The sequence below is a fragment of the Mus caroli genome, chromosome 1, assembly GCF_900094665.2.
Source record: "Mus caroli chromosome 1, CAROLI_EIJ_v1.1, whole genome shotgun sequence".
Classification (NCBI taxonomy): Eukaryota; Metazoa; Chordata; class Mammalia; order Rodentia; family Muridae; genus Mus; species Mus caroli.
The window spans coordinates 91,340,738-91,359,950 of record NC_034570.1 but is presented as its reverse complement, the minus strand read 5'-3'; the positions used below and the strand labels follow the sequence as shown (position 1 = coordinate 91,359,950).

General features: G+C 36.2%; 1 pseudogene; it reads left to right on the top strand.

Annotated features, from left to right (window-relative positions):
• The first annotated feature begins 12,293 nt into the window (after positions 1-12,293).
• LOC110303729 lies at positions 12,294-14,108 on the top strand (annotated as a pseudogene).
• The last annotated feature ends 5,105 nt before the right edge of the window (positions 14,109-19,213 follow it).

Genomic DNA, 19,213 nt, shown 5'->3' with positions numbered 1-19,213 from the left:
GATAAAAACTTAAGAAACAACTGTGATAAGACACCTGGCACAGGTCCAGACATGGTCACAAATGCTTCATAAATTCTGGTTGAGTGCTCATTAAGGACTAGGGGATTCGGAGGAGAGGGGAGGTCACATGTTGAATAGTAATCACTAACAAAAGTTCACATTAAATATCATGCAAGAATATTGTGGTTTTTGGCATAAGTCATAAATAAAATAAGGTAAGTCTCTGAAATTAATAATGGCAGCCATTTTGCATACAGATATGCTGGAGAACTCTAGCCTGTAAGAGGGTTTAAAGGAGCTGTTAATAAAAATAATGTTATTGAAAGGTATTTCAGGAAATAAAATATTGTTCAAAGCACCATTTATTGAAGATGCTTTCTTTTTTTACATTGTATATTTTTGGCATCTTTGTCAAAGATCAAGTCACTATAAGTGTGTAGTTTTATTGCTGGGTCTTCAATTCTATTCCATTGGTCAACATGTCTGCTGCTGTACCAATAGCATGTAGTTGTTCTGTAGTAAAGCTTAAGGTCAGGGATGCTGACCTCCCCCCCCCCCCAGCAATGAAGTGGATACTGTCAGGAACAGACATGTCTCCTAGTCAAATTTTCTATACTAATGGAATTATTTTAAATGTCATATTTTGTGGACTTTTGATGTTTTTGAATATTATATAGTATATATTTTGTGGATTTTTAATATTCCTGAAGACTATATACTATATATAGTATATATGAACTGTTAAATCTTGACTACATTTAGGCACACTGGCATTTATATGAATGAATACCTTAAACCTATATCAATACATAAATTCTGTACCATGCAAGGAATTATAGCTTCAATTTTATATCAATTTTGATACAAAATTTAAAATTAAAACTGTCACTCTGAGATAGCCAGTGTGCCTATGCAACTCATTTAAGAAGACAATGCTCAGACCAAGTCCTTCTAATAACTACTCTGGGAACTGCTTAGGATGACCAAATGATACTAAGGACCAGACAGTAAACTTACAGTTATATTAGATTCTGATTTAATTATAATAAAGTTTTTTTCAATATATCTAAGTATAGCCAAAGTTTTGGCTAGAGACATTTTTATGTCTAAATCAGTTAAAGTGTTGTTTCCATGTTTAGGAATTAAGAAATGAACTGTTTCATTTCTACAAAGGACCATGTAGGCATTTATGGCCCTTATGGTTATGTTGTTGAGATACTTTCTCATGGCCCTAAAGGCCAAGTGGAAAGCCTGTTCTTCATCCTCCACAGCTTCATGACCATGCCATATTGTCCTTTCTGAAAACCACATCTGTTTCAATTACTATGGCCTGAGTACTTCTGAGTAATGGGGGGGAGGGGTACATTCCTCGGAAATAAAGAATGAAAGTAGTTGAGTAAAGACAGCAGATCAACTTTGAGGCAAAGGCAACCATCAGCACACATGGGGATCGTGGGGATCAACAGCCTGGTGATGCTCCAGGAGCAGGAACTGTGTCACACCTCTACTTATTCAGCCATTCCAGACAATGCATTCTTACATGATTAATTTTTAATAATGAGATTAATGCTTAAATGTCCACTATCTGTCTGAGATAAGGATTTTCTCCCTGACCTACATGAGATCAAATGCCTGAATTTCTTTTCCATCTATACTTAAAAAACACTTAAACAATTACCATTATGTTTCCCTTCTATCCTTAAAACAAACGAAAAAAACTTTGAAGTTCCTCTCACTGTCTATAATTATTTCCTGTTATTATTAACTCAATTGGAAGAGTGTTTAAAATAAAATGAATGCTAATTCATAGAACTCTAATTAGAAAAAGAGCATTTGTAGTATATGTTCATAATTCCAGCACTGAAAAAGGAGCACAGGCCAACACCTATGTCCTACTTTGAACCTGCCCTGGGTTTTTGCCAAACTGTAAAAACCTATCTCAAAAAGCACAGTAGACAGCACTTGAAGGACAAAGCATGAGGTCATCCTCTAGCTTCCATATCTATCATGTGCAGAGACATCTTTTGACATAAGGTCCCATTTACAAGTCTTCAGTAATGGATACATGATTGTTCGTTGGTGGAGAAAATTTGTAATTTAAGCCAGTTCACCACCCTAATGTCTAGAAAATAATCCCAAGTTTTCTCTGACTAAGTTCCATGTCTTCGACTCATTTCTTGTTTTTAACAATGTCCCAGATTGCACTTACTTATTCCACAGTTGCTCCATTCGACACTTTGTTACACTATTCCATCTTTCACAAACTTCATGCTTAAATGTCCACTATCAGTCTTCATAACAGAATGTTACTATTCTGAGTCAAGTAATGTTCTAGTACTTACTGTTCTAGTTTGCTTTCTGTAGCTGTAGGAACACCATTGTCTAAAGCAACTTGAGGAAAAATAATATTTGTCATTTATATTTCTAGGTCACAACCCACCATTGAGTGAAGTATGGACAAGAACACAAGCAGGAACTGACACAGAACCCATGGAGGAATGCTGCTTACTGGCTGTTTCACAGGCTTATTACAGGTTTAGGTAGCTTTTTTTATATAGCAGAAGACCACCTACCTAGGGATGTCACTGTGCATAGTAGGCTGAGCCTTCCTCTATAATTTCAAGAGAAGACAATGTCTCCCAAACATACCTACAGGCCTGTCAGATGCATGTAATCATTTACATGAGGCTTGCTTTTCTAAGGCCACTTCCTACATTGCATTAAATTTATAACAAAGCCTAATCAGGGTGAACTTTGAATTTTATTCAAGCTCCATTTTCTGGCAGATGTTTCCATATATTTGCTCAATAATTTAAAGACTCTAGAGAACATATTTATTTATTTATATATTCATTCTATCTACTGACTATTTCTTCCATGATGTAATCTATAAATGAGGTTCTTTCTTAAGGTTGTGTTTCTTGGTATCCCTCTCTAGAAGAGTATGATGATGAAGAGTATACTGATTGTTACCTTGTCAGGATCTACAATCACTTACGAGACAAACCTCTGAGGATGTCTATGAGTAAATTTTGGATTGGTTAACTTAGGTTAGTAGATCTGCCCTATGTTTAGACCCTGTCATTCAGTCAGCTGCCATCCTAGAATAGACAATCTTTATGGCAACTCTCATCTTTCTCTGATTCCTGATCATGGCTGCTGTATGACCAGGCATATTATGACCCTATCGCTATGTTTTCCCACTATGATAGACTTTGTTTTTAAATCATGTGTCAGCATAAACCCTTTTTCTCAGAGATTTACTTTGTATATTTTTTCTTGGAAAACAAAACAAAACAGAACGTGCTAGTAAAAGGAGATATTCTAATATTTCTGGAACTAGACTGATAATTTCTTCACCTCTGATTCTAGTTCCTCCTCTTCCTCCCTTATCATTTATCTCTTCTGAGGCACATATTCTAATCCAGAATAGCTATTATTTCTCTTTGGGGAAGTCTTTTATCTCTCAGTACAATTTCTGCATTTTTTATTACCTCTCCTCCTTCCTCCAACCTTCTCTGCCCTCTGCCATCCTTCAAATTTGTTGTTACAAATAACGCAAATGTTAATCTAGGCCCCTGAAAAACATCCAGTATTCTGTCTGTCACCATTAGCCCTGCAGACTACTTCTTCTGGGTTTTCATATTCCAAAAGGCCTCCAAGGAAGACTTCATTTCAATTCATTCCACCTTCAACCCTCCCTCCATTGCCATCTCCTTTCTTATCCATTTCATATTTACAGTTGACTTGTCATTATGTTGATTACTCCCTTCTTTTCAATTTCCTCAACGTCATCAACTGTGACCTCTTGTCCTGGGTTTAAATGCATATTTTTGCGCTGTCTCTTGAGTGATTTTAGAGGAAATCACTTTATATCCCAACTGAGCATACTTTAAGTTTATTCTTTGTTCAATCTTATGTAATTTATTCCTTTACTCTCCAAAATCTTCCCTTGCTTTCACTTTTTAAAATATGAAAATCATCCCTCTCACTACCTCATTTTCAGTTAGTGAGCTGCTCCTCATTTTTCTCAGAAAGTATATGAAAACAGAAAATATCTACAACTCCATGCCACCAACTCTATCAAACCATGTGCTCTTTTTCAGTGAACCTTCCCATAAAGGAAGTAACCTTAGATTCTATCTAGGAAGATAGCTCCATTTGTGACCTATGCCCCATGTATTCTTGTCTCTGAAGCACTTTTTCGTGCAAGTTTTCCTATTGTTTTCATGTCATATCTCTTGATTAATCCCCATGATCATGAAACACTATCTCGTAAGTGTTCAACAGAAAAATATACATGAATTTACATTACTTTCCTGCTACAAGGTTTTCACCTTCTTCTTTTGGACAAAATTCTCAGGATTTGGGGTAGTAATTGTTTTTACTTTATCACTTCTCCATCTGTCTTAAATCTAATTTGATGCTGCAGTTATTCTGTCATTGCCTGAAGTTGACTTGTACAATTAAACTAATTAAATTGCTAATTCTAAACTCTCACCTATGCTAATCTGACAATTGGATATAGTTGATGCCTGCATCTTGAAACAAATACAAATACAATCATGCATTTAACGTTTTCTTTGTTAATCATTACTATGTTTGTACATATATAAACTCTCATTAATGTGCATCATTTATATGTGCCACTGTCCAAATACTAAGCACAAAGTTCAAATTTGAGGATTTTGTTCTTTCTTCATAACTGTTTGTGAATTCTATGTATGCAACTCAAGTCATTAGGATTGTATGGCCAGTGCCTTTTTCTGTTAAGCTACCTTTCTAACAACTGGCATATAATCACTCCTGCCATTACTTCTACATTTCTGACATCTCTTCCATCTTATCATTTAACAGTGGAGATGCACAAGGCTCAAATGTGAAAGACTTCTAACCTATCATTATTTCCTATCTGAATACTTTATTCACCCATATTTTGAGGAAGTGCTTTTATGTACACATGCACAAATGCATTCACTTGCCTGTGGAGGACGAAGGATTGATTTCAGTTGCCATTCTTCAGCTTCCATTCACTTTGGGTTTTTTTGGTTTTTTTGTTTGTTTGTTTGTTTGTTTTTTCAGTCAGCATTTTTCATGAGCCTAGAATCCACCAAGTAGGCTAGAATGACTGGCTATTTAGTTATTGAATGCTGCAGTTCTTTCTATCTAGAGTTAGGACTCAAAAGCATGCCACAAGTCTTCTTTGTTAGAGGAGATTTGGGGGATCAAGCTAAGGTCTTAGTGCTTACAAGAAAGCACTTTACCAAATGAGACAACTCCTTATTTTTTTCCTTACAATACCCAAGTAAAGACTAACTATTCATTGCACTATTATCTCATCCTTGCTCTAAAAATCGACTCAGTTGCTGGTTTGATTATATAATTAGAGAATGTGCATCAAACAGTTCATGTATGCCAACTCCATTTATAGTCCTGCCTCTCATATCACATATGTTATTCCAGTTTAATGAGTGGTACAACCATCTATCTAGTTGCCTGGAGATTTTGATAGTTTGCTTATTCTTTCATTTCTCTTTAGTCTTTCTGATATATCAGCACATCATATCAATCCAGATACTGACTACTTCTCCCTAGAGCCATCCCAATCCATTGTAGATTGTAAACATTGCCCTTTATCTAGTCAACTGAAAAAAAATTTCCATATGTAACTATTTTAATTTTTTATACACAATGAACTCATTAGCCATGAATCTTAAATATACATAAGGAATATCATGTAACATTATAAGTATAAATAAGGAAATCTTACGTATAAATAAGGAATATCATGTAACATTGATGCATCTCTCCAATAATAAAATCAAAATTCCCTACTGTTTTCCAAGTTGTATGTCCCTACTCAAAGCTTCCTTCCCAGTCATCTTACAGTATTTCCTTAGATGGCTGTCTCCTATCTGAATCTGGTTATAGATTTTCTCTCAAGCCCTATATTGCTAAATGCTTGTTCATTAACCAATAAGGTTATCTGTACATAGAGGACCTTTTAGAAGATTGACTCTGAAAGGGTTTCATATCACTAATGATGTTCTCTTGAAGTTAGGAATGTTCTCTGCACACCTCGCTCCATACCCACCAAAATGTAGATATGTCTCCACATCCATATGTTCCTACCTTGATGCTATCCACTAAGGTATAAAGTAATAGGGCCAAGTAACTGTGGTCCAAAACATGTAAGCGTATAAGACAAAATAACTATTTCCTCTTAAGTATATTGTCACATAGTAAGAAGCTGAAAAACATAAGAGCAACTACATTTCCATTGTAAGTCCCCTGCATCCGCTGTTTAGCACACTGACATGTTCATTCTCTATTCACTTTGAATCTTTTCAGTTATCTTACTCCAAAAGTAGTGCTTTATATTTGTCTTCAGAACATATCTTCTCTCATCTCTATCATTTCTTAACCAGTCTTCTTTGTACTCTCTTTCATGGCATTTATCAATTCATTTTGCATTGTGTGATTTTTAGTGTTCTAGATTAGAGAAAAGAAAGAAGCTAGAAAGCTGGACTGCCTGTAGGTCACATATATACCTGTATAACAATTAATTAAGCCCAACACATTTGTACATGACAAAATTATGTTGCAAAGTCAAAAGATTAGACATTATAGAAGAGAGATTGAAAAGAATGTAAGAATGAAAATATTTAGATTATTGCTTTATTGTCTTTTAGACCTGGCATAATTGTTATAGACATGGACTCATAACAGCTGTGGTTTCTGTCACAAAACCTGCATAAGATTAGTCCAGTTAAAATTTCCAAGAACAGATTACATAGGGGCTACTAAGATCATACCCACATCCTAGGAATTACTGGGTAAGTAGATGGTGGTTACTGGGGAAAGAAGGGTCGCTTTCCTGTTGTGCTATAGCCATGAGTCTATTGTCTCATACCGCACTGTACGGCTAAATACCAATTTTCATATGCACAGTTATTATTTGAGTCTTTGAATTATAAATTTGGATAAGAATATAAAATTGAAAAAGAAAGTTTTCAGAGGAATATTTACCAATGAAGTTGGTGGCATGAGCCTGGGAAAAAAAGGCCTAAAAAGTGAGGCAGACTAAAGTTTCATGAAATAGACAACTTTATTCATATCATCAGAGATTTTATGCACTGAAAGTTTATTTGAGTCAGCTTAGTAAAGTATACAATCACAAGGACAAGCTAATAATGGTAAAAAATAAATAAATAAACAAAAAAGTTTTTCCATAGAGCAATGTAAATAAGAATAGTTGAATTAAACTGACACCTGTCTCCAAACCCTAGTGGCACAAAAGCATACTCACTTCCATACACATGTGCATCACACACATGCACACATTTGTTTCCATATAAACAGAATTATATGCATACATGTGTGTTCACATAGGATTATATGAACACACACACATATATGTGTGTGTGTGTATATATATATATATATATATATATATATATATATAGAGAGAGAGAGAGAGAGAGAGAGAAACTAGCAACAGCCTAGTTATACTAGAGCATTAATAGGGAGAAAGAAATAATATAACAGAAGAAGTTGGTATCACATCCTGGAATGATTTAAATATCAGGCAGAAGAACTAATAGCTGCAGTGTCACAGAGAGGTTTTGAAAAGTCTATTCCTAAGCAATCAGTCTGGTGGCTATAGGTAAGGTCACTCCAAAAATGCTGTAGAGCTTTGTAGTCATCAAAAGTTACATGTTTCTATCAATTCCCAAGTTTACACTGGTTTTGATGTGAGAGGCTTATTTCCTAGGTGCACATTATAACTACAAATGTTGGCAATGTATTTCTATTATTTTATCCCTTCTGTAATCACTGCAGGATTTCTGGATGAAAGAGAGGTAAACACATATATTTAGTCGAGCTGCTTGGGCCATAAACTATGAACTTTTATATAGTCAAGTTATTTGACTCCTTTTTCTATATATTTTATTAGCATTTCACATTTTAACATAGAATTTCCTATTATTTTTTGAGTCTCAATAATAGAGTTTATAGCTTTGTGTTCTTTCACAGTATCCTCATGCTCCAATATACTGCATTTCCCATTAAATATCAGAGAAGTTTCCTCAACATATTTGTCTATCAAAATCTTAGTTAATTGCCTTTGTGTATAAAACTGTAACTCATTGACAAACATTCTTAGTGCAATTATCACAGTATCTCACCTCAATTGATCTGTCAAAGACAGGGATAAAAATTAACATAGTTAATATATGAATTGTTATTTTAACTGTGTGCAATACGTGTGTGTGTGTGTGTGTGTGTGTGTGTGTGTGTGTGTGTGTGTGGTGTGTGTGTGTGTATGCACATCCATGTTTGAAAACAAGCATACATATACCATGTGTCATGGTACACATGTGAAGAGTACAGTATCAGTTGAAAGAAAGGTAAGCATATGTGTGATCAAACTTGCCTTCCACCTTGTTTGTAACAGGGCTCCTTCCTTGTGCATCACTATGTATGTCAGATTCATTGAGACAAATGCTTCAACAGATACTCCTGTTTGGTCATCATCACCCTGTAGGAACAGTTGCTCCAAAGATGTGTGATATTGTGTCCAATTATATGTGCTTTGAAGCATCTGGACTCAGATCTTCAAGATTTCTTAGAGTACTTCAGTCACTGAGTCATAATCCCAAACACTACTATTTTTTAAAACTTCGAAAGTTTATAAAATAAACTTAGAAGTATAATGTGCAAGTGCTTGGTATAGAAATTATCACCACCTCCACTTTTATAAAATATTTTTTAAATCAGAGACATTTGCCTTTGACAGTGCCAGAGAAGGCTGATGAATGCCACACATTTAAAGAGAGCTAAATGGTAGGAAGAAGGAAATGAGTCAGAAACTGTTAAGAGGGATAAGTGGATAAAGTGCCCTCTGTACAAACAAGCCGACTTTTTTCTGACCAACATCCTCCAGGTAAAAATCTGTCTTGGAATGCAGTTCCCTTATTGCAATGTAGAGGTAGAAGAAACTCCATTTGCCACAGGAGCAGCACTTTACCCAATAGGTGAGCTTCATATTGAATGAGAAACCATGTTTCAAAAAGTGGAGCTACAAAGTGGATGAGGAAGGCACTGCTACTGATTTTGACCTCTGGCCTCCACATGTAGCTGGATACACATGTGCACATTCAGCTCTATGCACACGTGCTCAAACAGCATAAACACAAAGAGAACTACTCACAATTTTTTTCTTTCTACTAGATTGAGCTTTATGATGGACTGAGGGAACCACAGAGTTCAGGTTATATATGTATGTAATATCCATTCACACATACAAAACATGTATGTACCATCATACATGATGTATAGAAAAATCTCAGAAAGATGGAGTCAATAGGGTTCAAATTATGTGTATGACCTGGAGGAAGTTTCACTATCTCAAAACTCATGTCAAAATTTGGTCTCTGGTTTACCTTGATTGTCAAACAGAGTGGATTTAGAGTCACTATGAGAGGACAGGGGCATGGGAGCCAGAGGCTAATACTACTGAGTCTCTTCTGGGATCTTTCTCCACATATTCACTCAGGCTACATTTTTTTCAATGAGTGTTGAACTTGCCCTTTGAATCCTAATTTCACTTTGAGAAAGGATTGTAAGTGAACCACCAAGCCTGGATAGCTTTTATCTGTGTTCTGGAGATCCAACCATTGAACATTGTGTTTCTACAGAAAATGCTTTAACTCTTGAATAATCTCCACATTCCTTACAGTTCTATCCTAAGTGTGGAGAAGTTTCTAGTATTCTTTCATAGCAACAGAAATCAGACGTTAGCATTCACAAAGAAACACTGTACACAGCTACAGCTGTACACTCCCAATCTCTCTTCACCCAGAGTACCTAGGTATTCATGGCTATAAGATGCTAAGATAATTTAAGCTCAAAATGTAAGCAAAATGGGCTAGTATCTAATAGTTTGGGGCATGTAAACCTGCTCATCTAAAATATTAATGAAATTCTACAAAATTATACAAATTTAATACAAAAGAAAGAATTGAAAAAAAACCACTAAATACAAAACTAAATGAGAAATCTATTCTAGACAAAAGCATGAGGAAAGTTCCCACTTAGGAGGTAAATTATTTCTGAAAACTAATAATCAAATAAATAATAGAAACCACTAAATAGTTGATAAAATATATACTATGCCCATGAGTGGAGTTTCTAATTTGCTCATTATCCAAAGTAAACTGTTCATAAACTCATACATAGTAAGAGAACTGAATAAACCCAAGACAGAAAATGAAGAAAGAAATGCTTTTAAGAAAAATCTCAGTATATGGGTTTGAGTTGATGTTTAAGTACACTTGAGACATAAGTTCACAGATCAGAATTCAAATTCCCAGTACCCATATACCACTTGAAGTATGATGATACATGCATGGAACCTCAGTAATGGCAGACCCCCAACAGGCAGAACCAAATATATTGCTTTATTACCAACTGTGGTGATTTTCTATGAGTAGCAAAATTTTCTTTTTCTTACTAAGGTGCCTTTCCTATGACTTTCTGTAATAATCAACAGTAGACAACTTGAAACATTCAACTTCCTAAAATCCTAACTGTTTTGGTTATAAATGGTGAACTTTTTTGTCAAGCTCTACAAAGGGTTTATGATTAATAGGGATGAATTTATCAACAGATCTCCCTCATAGTTTTATTATTAAATTAAAACCAACTTTATGAAATAGAAGTTAATTTCCTATATATTGTCCTTGATAAAAATCAACAAGTATTAAGGCTAACCAACTTGGTAAAGATTACATAATTAGATGAGATTCAAACTGAAACCTGAAACCAGGTCTGCCTCAGTCCACATTTTTAATAAGTATGTCTGCATATCTAGGGTTGTGTATCTGTGTGTGTGTGTGTGTGTGTGTGTGTGTGTGTGTGTGTGTGTGTGCGCATATATATGCAACTGTGTGTGTGTGTGTATGTGAGTGTACATGTGCACAGGTAGGAGCCAGAAGTCAAAAGTGGCTGTCTGTCCTCATGAGCGCTTTGCCTTGTTTCTCAATATGGGCTTTCATTAGCCTGGATCTCACTTTCCAGTGAGGACCAGAGATCTACCTACCTCTGCTTCATCTGCCTCTGCCTCCCCTACCTTCTCTCTCTGCATCCTTAGCACTGGGGTAGCAATGCAAAGTACCATGCCCAACATTCATATCGATTTTATCGATTGAAATCAACTCTGGGCTTACAACACAAACATGAGCCATCTGCTGCACTAATGAATAAAATGAGTAATGAATTAAAACTGTTTATCCTTTTCTACTCATCAGATGAATTTTAAGATAGTATTCCCACAGAGGTGATTGTTCACATGACCATCTTCTGTGTGGATTATATATGTAATTGTCAACCCAACAACTGGAAGCCTAAATCTATGCCCAAATCATATAACATAACCACAGAAATACCCTATCCATCCCCTTTGTGTGCTTTCATCACTGTAGTTGATGGCCAAAAGAAACAACTAAAAAGAGAAAAGTTGTGTCTGTAGAGATGGCTACCCAGGTATAGCATTTATTGTATAAGCATGAGCATCAGTATTTAGGTCAGCAGAACCCACATAAAAATGTGGTCAAGTGTAATGGCCACCTGAAACCCCAGCACTTGGGAGGCAGAAAAGGAGACCCCTTGAAAAGGAGATTCCTTACCTATTAAACCAATCCGAAAGTTTAGGGTTAATTGTCAGATTATGGTTTCTTGGATAAGGTGTAGAGCAGTAAAGCAAGACACCCAACATCAACTTGTGGCTTCCATGAGCACATTGTTGAGGCTGGCCAGCGGCTCACATGTCCTGGTTTGAACCTGGAAGGCATCTTGGAATCTGAAAGAAAAGAGGAAATCTAGGCAACAAGAGAAAGGATGGAACCAAGACAATAGTCTGATCAAGGTTCAACTTTAATGTAGGCAAACACACTTTATAAAGAAGAGGGGAGGCTCATTCCCAGTCATACAAAGTTCCTTTGAAGTAGACAGATCAGCCTTTTAGTAGGAACTTGTGAAGATCAGTTTGGTGTTAACTCCAGAAGATCTTGGCAAGCCAGTTTGGCCTCAGGCAGGTGGCAGGTAGTGGCATATCAAAGGAGAGCGATGAGAAGCAGAACAACAGGTGGCTTCACCTCCGTGGTGGATGGTCTGAGGCCAGCCTAGCTAGGCTGGAAGGAGGTAACACACATGCATACATGTTAGTGCTCACACACACACACACACACACACACACACACACACACAGAGGTATATATGGATAAATACCATATACATATAGACACACCAAAAAAGTAAAAGAAGAAAAAATATTTTGGTGCATTGTTTTAGATATTAAAGTCCAAGGACACCTGGCCCCATCTGTACCTGTATACACAGTAAGCCAGAGCATTTTGAGAGAACAGCACACTAGGGCAGTGTTCATTGTCTCAATGGTAGCAAGAAAGCAGAGAAATAAAAAAACAGGATGGGAAGGTCTTCAATAAGTCTTATGAAGCCAGTACATAACACCAGACATGAACTCCTCACCTGAAAATAACGTCTTTACATTATGAATCCGTAAAATGTATTACTATTTTTAATATATATGTATGTATGCATGTTTGCATATCTATGAACACACCTATGCATGAAGGGCACAACTTGGAAAAGGTAGTTCTCTCCTTTTAGGACAGATTGAACTTGATTCATCAAGTTATGGTTGAAGTGCCTTTATCCACTGATCCACCTCACAAGGACCCCAAGTTTTATATCTATTCCTGAAATTCCCTTTTCAATTTTCTGAGTTTCCCAAACATTAGTCTTCCTTCAAAAAAAGGAAGGTCACAGAAATACATCAAAACACTCACCATTTGGCTGGACATCTTTCCTGATCTCAAGTGACATTTGTTGCTGTCCTTCCTGGAATCAGCTAAACTCCGAGAAGAAAGCTTGAAAGGTGTTCTTGGTTTAGAGAGTAGCAGTGCAGGGCTATAAAGTACGAACTGTCGAGGAAACATCACTGAAGGTTTTCCTCACTCTGCTTTTATGCTTAAGTCAGAGTCTCCCAAAGAACTGAAACAGCTATGGAAGCTCATCAGAGAAGGGCTGAGCTTAGAAACAACTGATAAGAGTCTGGGGAGACATTTCAAACAATTGGGAACACTAACCAAACACCAAGAGATCCAGGGGCTTTGGGTTCATCACATACTCCACTCTGGAGGAAGTGGATGCTGCCATGAATACAAGACCACACAAAGTGGATGGAAGAGTTGTGGAACCTAAGAGAGCTGTGTCAAGAGAAGATTCTTAAAGACTAGGTGCCCACTTAACTGGGAAAAAGATCTTTGTTGGTGGTATTAAAAAGACATGGAAGAACATCACCTATGAGACTATTTTGACCAGTATGGGAAAACTGAAGTGATTGAAATTATGACTGATAGAGGCAGTGGAAAAAAGAGGGGCTTTGCTTTTGTTACTTTTGATGACCATGACTCTGTGGATAAGATTGTTATTCAGAAGTACCATACTGTGAATGGTCACACCTGTGAAGTAAGAAAGGCTCTGTTGAAGCAAGAGATGTCTAGTGCTTCATCGAGGCAAGGAGATCAAAAAGGTTCCAGAAACTTTGGTGGTGGTTGTAGAGGGAGTTTTGGTGACAATGACAATTTTGGTTGAGGGAGGAACTTCAGTGGTGCTGGAGGCTTTGGTAGCAGCAGTGGTCATGGTGGATATGGCTGCAGTGGGGATGGCCAGAATGGATTTGGCAATGATGGAAGCAATTTTGGAGGTGGTGGAGGCTACAATGATTTTGACAATTACAATTCAGTTTTCAACTTTTGGACCGGTGAAGGGAGGAAACTTTGAAGCCAGGAGCTCTGGCCATTATGGTGGCAGAAGCCAGTACTTTGCTAAACCACAAAACCAAGGTGGCTATGGAGGTTCCAGCAGCAGTGGTATCTACAGCTGTGGCAGGAGGTTCTAATTGCAGCCAGAAAACAAAGCTTAGCAGGAGAGGAAAGCCAGAGAAGTGATAGGAAAGCTACAGGTTACAACAGATTTGTGAACTCAGCCAAGCACAAGGGTGGCAGTGCCTAGTTGCTACAAAGAAGACATGGTTTAGACAATACTCATGTGTGTATGCATAAACTCCAGGAATGTATTTGTGACTAATTGTATAACAGATTATTTAGTTTCTGTTCTGTTCACAGTGTAAATCAATTTTATTGTAGACCTTTTTCATGCATTCTGTTTTTTGGTACATATAAGTGTCTGTTCATGACCCTGAATAAATATCTCTTTTTTTAAAAACTGTGCTGTGTAAAGTTAGTCTATTCAGAAGCTTTCTTGGTAAACTTCTCCAACAGTGGGAGTTACAATTCCTTCAGGGTGGTGCCAAACTTCATGTGGAATTTATTTATGATTGCTTGTGTGCAGAAGCCATTATCTTCAAAAGCCTTGGTGTTGTTAAACTACCAGTTACTTTTGTAACTTTTAATGAGTTTCACCATTGAAAGGGTCATCCAAGCAAGGTTACAATTTGGTTATAAACTGGTTGTTGGCACACCCTATGCAATATCAAAATTGAATGTTATCACATAAACTAACAGATGGAAATGATGGTTGTGTATCATCCATTATCATGTGTACACAATAAACAATTTAATTGTCTTGAATGGAAAATTATACTCTACTTTCTTTACTTGTAGTTCTTCTTATATCTTTATATATTAAACCTTGCTGGACTTAAAAATCATAGAATGTCATTTCCGTGATTCTAGAAGATTAAGTGGCATATGCCGTGAATCAGCAAATAGTTACTTTTAGCATGCAGAACTAAGGATTAGAAGGAGAAGTTCTATTATGGATAACAGTAGAGGACAGTGATCATTTAATAACTGAAGCATGAAATGTGGATGAGGATGAGTATAACAACTTGTACCACCTAAAGAAAAGAATGGAAAATATTGAGGACGCAAACACTTTGAAATAACATGTGAGGTCTTTGCAGGTTTCTGGAAACGAAGGGGCTTTAGTTGCCCCAATATCTGTGACAACAAAGACAATGTATGGATTGTTCAAAAGTTTTGTAGTTACTATGACAAAATTCTCCAACAATAGGAAATTAAAGGATTAAGCTTTTATTTTGGCTATAAAATAGCTACTGATAAAAGGAATATAAGCAGCAAGACGCAATAGTGTGATGAAGTCTCAGGTGACCTTGCAACTCAGAGCTCACCCATTATAAGACATGCAAAATGATGGGCTATCTTCAGAAAATTTCCTTGCATGACTTAGCCTTTCCTTATACAACTTCTTTGAATTTGTTAAGAGGAATTATGTTCATGGGTCATAATTTCCCTGATGGCAGCACAGTAGATGACTTGGTTCATAGCAAGTACTTAGTCTATACAAGGGGCCATACATTTAATCTTGGTCTTTGTGAAATATCCTGCAATGAAAATGATCATTTCAAGTATATTTTTCAGATATTAGAAAGGCTACACTAGCTTGCTTCTTAGGTCCATTTGCTTGGAATATCTTCTCTATCCTTTCAACCTGAGGTCAAATCTATCTTTGACCTTAAGGTGTATTTCTTCCTTTTATTTTTTAATTTTAATTTTTTTTCAAATGAAATGAGGCTCAGCCTGATTTTATTGTAACCAGAGATGAAACAGGATATCTAGAGAGTGGCACAGCGAATTTTACTTTAGCCACATTTAAGCATAGTTAGACTTAGCATAAGAATGGGTACTATTTTTGAATTCATTTTGTTAGTTTGGTTTTTTTTTTTCTATTGTGGAATTGAGATCACTTGAGGTGTGAGTTATTGATGAGGAGTGTTTCTTAATTCCTGTTATTTTGCTGCTGAGGTAAGATTTCCCTGCTTTTGATTTGTTGGTATGAGATTATATATTCCTCGTGTTAAAAAAAAAGAAAATGAAATGATCAAATGTGTCTTCTATTCTTATTCAAAATTGTGAGTCACAAAACTTTAGTTAAAAAGCATCAACAAAAACAAAATTCCCTAAAAAGCAAGATTTCCTATGTGGAAAAATAGCTGATGACTATGAGAACCTCCAAGTTCACTCTAAGCATGTATTCTAGAAGTGACTACATTGTTGAAATCTCTTTTCTTGTAGCAGAATAGTCTTTTATGACTCATAAACTACCAAATAATGGAGAGAAAAAGTAAGCTACAGTTATTGCAATGTAAGTAATATTATTTTCCCATCATTTACCATTCTGTGTCCTTCTTTGAAATAATCTTAAATCCCTTTGCCCTGAATATTGTAGGAATTAAAATGGCCCCTCATTTGATCCAACATTCATCTTGCTTTTACTCCAACTTCCAGTGGTCTGTGTTAAAACTGTTTCCTTTAATTCTAAGCTCCTACACATTACTTATTACTCCTTGCTTAAATTTTATTTAATTACTAATAATATTAGTGAAATGACTTTAACCATGTTATAAATGCAGAAATGATCAAATGCCAATTATAGAGTATATAAGAAGACCTTAGAATGCTCCAATCTGGGAATAATGAAAAGGTTCAGTATGCCAAGTGCTTCCCATATTCCCATTTTTTTTTCATGAAAGCTGACAATGGCAGCGCACATGCATAACTTCAGAACTAGGAGAGGAGGACATATGAGGACTTAGAACTCACTGAACAGTCAGACATACCAAGTTATCTTATTTTGTGTTCATCAAGAGCCCCTAACATAAGCAGTAATGTTTATGTAGGAACCCTGCTTTAAATAATGAGAAGTTCAGTGAGAGAACATGTTTTAAATAATAAGGCTAAAAAGGGAATTCTGTCTTAAATAATAAAATGTTTAATATGTGACTCTAGTGAGTTGGACAATGACTGAGGAAGATAACAGATATGGATCTCTGGCCTCCACACTCATGTGCACACATGTTTACAGGCACTGATAAACACCAGCAGTATATCTGTGCATATGCAAACACATACACACCATGTTACACCCAGATTGGGTGTAGGGAGAAAGAAAGAGAGAAATACACAGACAGACAGCTAGACAGACAGACAGCTAGACACACACACACACACACACACACACACACACAGAGAGAGAGAGAGAGAGAGAGAGAGAGAGAGAGAGAGAGAGAGAGAACATGTGAGTCAAGTAAACTTCCAAATTTTTATTTGAAGCACCTGATTATTCCAGCCTCTTTAATTCGGACATGTTAGACTCTTAACTAAATCCATTCAAATTTGGATCTAAATACTTTGTCTTCCCCACCACATCCAATAGTAGGCCTTGGAATACAGGGTGCTCCAGTACCAACTTTTCTCATACTTTCTTCAGATTTCAATGCTCATTACTGCACAGAATTCCCATTAACATGTCAGCCACATAAGGAAAGAAGTGTCCTAAGTAGACACTTTGGGAAGATTTCCAGTAAAGAGAAAATTATCATAAGGCTGGTAAATGTATGATCTGCCATCCTTAAAGGGTAGTAATTATGGGTAAAAAGGGATGCTTGGCCAAAAGCAAAATCTTATAACCTATACTGTGATTAATGACTATTTTTGAAGATGCTTATTCAAAATGAGTATATAGGGGATGGAGCCAAATACCCCATCTTTTCTCTAGACAGAACTACTGAAAATCAATGTGATTGTGACAGAGGAAATGTTTTGATTCATGTTCTAAGTCTCTTTTACTTTGGAAACACTTGCTCCCAGTCTGCTTACTTCAGTCCACAGTCGTCTTAGTCATTGTAACCCACACTAGGAAAGTGCACATATATGCATATCTTTGTAAACATGGCATTCAAAATGGTAATTTTGCTTTTACTTCTCTTCTTGTCTAAAACGACGGGCATTTGTCAGGAAAGAAGTGAAGTGTTTGTTGATTATCTACAGTATATTCAATGTTAAGTCACACATACAATCAGATTCATTCATAATCCCATAAACATAGTCTCTCTTCTTGAGAAAGTAACATTATTACTATTAATTTATATATGATGTATTTACTGTCTGCCTTTTACAAATAAATACTGTGATAAAACAGCAATTTTTAAAACTAATATTTTTCTGTGTCCACTGAGAGAGCTCAGCAGGGAAAGACCCTTGCCTAGAAACCTGAAATGGACTCCCTGGAACCCACATAAAGGTCAAAAGAGAGAACTAATAGCACAAATTTGTCTCTTCTGTCATCCACATGTATGTCCTGGTACATGCACCCACACATGCACACCTTTATGTGGTTTTTAGAACTTGATGTTTTATTACATTATTTCCTGACTAATACAGCCAATAATCCAAATATTTGTTATATAATATATACATAATATAAACATAACACACACACACACACATATATATATATAATTTTTCTTCCTGTTATTTCTTAAACAATAAATATAATGTCTACTTACAATGTATTAGGAACTATAAATAATTTAGAAAGGATTTAAAGCATAGATGAAGCATACGGATCATAAGCAAACACTGTAGTCCATTTTACAGAAGGACTGAAACATCATCAGATTTCAGTGTCTTCAAAGTTGCTTTTAAATCAGTTCTTTGGGGAGTTAGAGGTATCCTTCAGTGGACTGGTTATTCTCATTTGTTTGACCTTGCACCTCCAATATATTCTGCACCACTTCCCACTTAAGCTTGTGATACAAATATGCTTCTCTGTTGTATACTGTCTCCCTTTTTCCTCAAGAACTTCTGTATAACTTCTTCCTTTCTTCCTCCCTCATCATTCTGCCATGCCCCTCTTGTCTTAATGTCTAATAATCACTAAGATGTACTGGTCTTGGTTATGCCACATATATAACATAAAATGCTTTTGTAGACCATCTTTCTTAATAAGGAGCCATGGATATTTAATTTGGAGCAACCAGAAAAGCAAAAGGCAAGTGGAGAGTGAATGAAATACCATACAATACATCTGTACTGCTTCAAAGAACCTTATATTTTTAGCTGTAAAATGAGGCAAACGTATCTGCATTTTTAAAGTGCTTTAGGTTGCAAAAGACTTAAAATGACATCAGGAATTTTCAACCTCATGAGACAATTCATCTAGGGTCTAGCACATTGAGTTAACTGAGCTGACAGTTCCTGCCTCTGGTTGGTAACAGAATACCCAGGGTTAGTATCCTAGACTGCATTAAAATGTAGACAATGAATTGAGCACTAGCATTCATCTCTATACTTCCTGACTG